Here is a 2,209-nt window from a genome sequence, read left to right as displayed (position 1 = left end):
GGCTCCAGAGTTGGACACACCTGGTTATAATTCTGCCTTTCTCACTGTGGGCATGTTCCTTTCATACTGATGTAGATAACTGCATCTCAGGGTTGTAAGAGTTAAAGGAAATTCTGTGGAAAGTACCTTGTAAGCATCTTCTCACCTGCAGCTGTTATTTGAGTACTTTGATTTGGCTCAGCTGCATGCTGGACACGGCTATTGCTTTATTTTTTTTTTTATTTTTTTTTTTCTAACGTTTATTTATTTTTGAGACAGAGAGAGAGAGACAAAGCATGAACGGGGGAGGGTCAGAGAGAGGGAGACACAGAATCCGAAACAGGCTCCAGGCTCTGAGCTGTCAGCACAGAGCCCGACGCGTGGCTCGAACTCACGGACCACGAGATCATGACCTGAGCCGAAGTCGGCAGCTTAACCAACTGAGCCACCCAGGCGCCCCCTGTTGCTTTATTTTTAAGTTCACTTTTATGGAGCCCTGTGTTTTCCCTCTAGTGCCTTTGGAATTGACACTGAATTCATGTTTAGTGGAAATTGATAGACTGAGTTAATAGGCACTGATGAGACACACTTCCTTTGTCCTTTGGGAATTGAAAACATTTTTCTTTGGCTTCTAGCCAATCGGCAGATTGAAATTCTGGAACTGGGAGACCTGGAAAAAGAGTGTTCCTTGGCCCGAATCCGCCTCACTCTGGCTCAGCATGACCCGTCAGCAGTTGCAGTTGCAGGTAGGAATGAGGCATTCTGGGAGCACTGGCAGCACGCTTTGCTTCAGGCCGGGCGGTGGACACAGTAGGCTAGACTGGCCAGAGCCTCTCACTCTTCCTCTGAGATGCTCATACCAGGGGCGGCTTTGGGGCTTTGGGTCATCCACATACACCATTGTTTGCACTAAAAAGCTCTTTTCCATTTTCACAGGAAGTTCATCAGCAGAGGAGATGGTCTCTCTCTTGGTTCAGGCTGGCCTTTTTGACACTGCCATATCCCTCTGTCAGACTTTTAAGCTTCCCTTGACGCCAGTCTTTGAGGGACTTGCTTTCAAGTATGTATGAAATTGTCTTTCCATGGTCTTCATTTTCTTTCTTTCTTTTTTTTTAACGTTTATTTTTGAGAGAGAATGAGTTGGGGAGAGGCAAAGAGAGAGGGGGACAGAGGATCTGAAGCAGGCTGCACACTGTCAGCACAGTACCTAAGCCAGTAGTGCTTTAAAGAAATGCTTTTGTCTAGTCTACCAGTGATTTTTATAATTTAATTATGATTTTTTTTAATCTTGATTTATAGCTTCTCTTGAGAACTCAAAAAACCTGGCATTCCCAGGCCTACATTCCCACAGGACAGTAGATAATGTGGCGTCAACAGTGGGGTCCATTTTAGAAAAGGCATGTATTCAATCCTTTAGGCCCCTGTAAGCATTATTAAAAAGTACTTTTTATTGAAGTAACCTTGTACCTAAATATTAGTCAAGTAGTTTGTGAATTGGAAATATTTTTTAAACTTGCAGAATTTTTCCCTTAGAAGTAAATTCTCTCTTAACACTTACCAATGGCCTTGTGGGTCCTCCAGTTATGTGGCTGTAAGGGGAGGAAAGAGCCAGTATTCCCCAGTAGTGAATTCAGCCCCAGACCAGAGCTAAAGTTATCACCTTGTCTCTAGTTTTGGTAACAAAATAATGTGATTGTTTTCAGCAGATTAGTTTATGGCGTGTGGAACCATTTTCGTTACAGATGCATCAAGTTGCAGTTAGGGGGCGAGGCAGCCCAAGCAGAAGCCTGGTCCTGGCTAGCAGCCAATCAGCTCTCATCAGTCATCACCACTAAGGAGTCCAGGTACAGCTCTAGTGCTCCTCTGCCCCAAAGGGCTTACCTTCCAAACACTTCCCCTAGTGCCCAATTCATGTCTACCTGAATGCACTTCAGTTTCTTTAGAATCCTTCTCTAACCCTAACCCTCAGTAAAATTCCCTTCCTTGAATCACATTTACAGTTTGTATTACACAACTTTAGAATTGGGGCATTTAACGATTTGGCAGTCCTCTGACATTAGTTTTCAACCCCTAAATTAGCATACCAATATCACTACTAAAATACAGATCTAGGGGCGCCTGGGTGGCGCAGTCGGTTTAGCGTCCGACTTCAGCCAGGTCACGATCTCGCGGTCCGTGAGTTCGAGCCCCGCGTCGGGCTCTGGGCTGGTGGCTCGGAGCCTGGAGCCTG

At 45.2% G+C, this 2,209-nt stretch overlaps 1 long non-coding RNA gene across 1 annotated transcript; it reads left to right on the top strand.

Annotated features, from left to right (window-relative positions):
- Positions 1-531: 531 nt before the first annotated feature.
- LOC121024138 (uncharacterized) lies at positions 532-2,070 on the top strand. The gene is made up of 3 exons (XR_005787618.1): positions 532-725; positions 916-1,039; positions 1,722-2,070. It is a non-coding gene; the product is annotated as an uncharacterized LOC121024138 (long non-coding RNA).
- The last annotated feature ends 139 nt before the right edge of the window (positions 2,071-2,209 follow it).

This window comes from Herpailurus yagouaroundi, unplaced genomic scaffold, assembly GCF_014898765.1.
Source record: "Herpailurus yagouaroundi ecotype Mexico unplaced genomic scaffold, PumYag 58250, whole genome shotgun sequence".
NCBI classification, from domain to species: Eukaryota; Metazoa; Chordata; class Mammalia; order Carnivora; family Felidae; genus Herpailurus; species Herpailurus yagouaroundi.
This window is presented reverse-complemented; position numbering and strand designations above follow the sequence as displayed.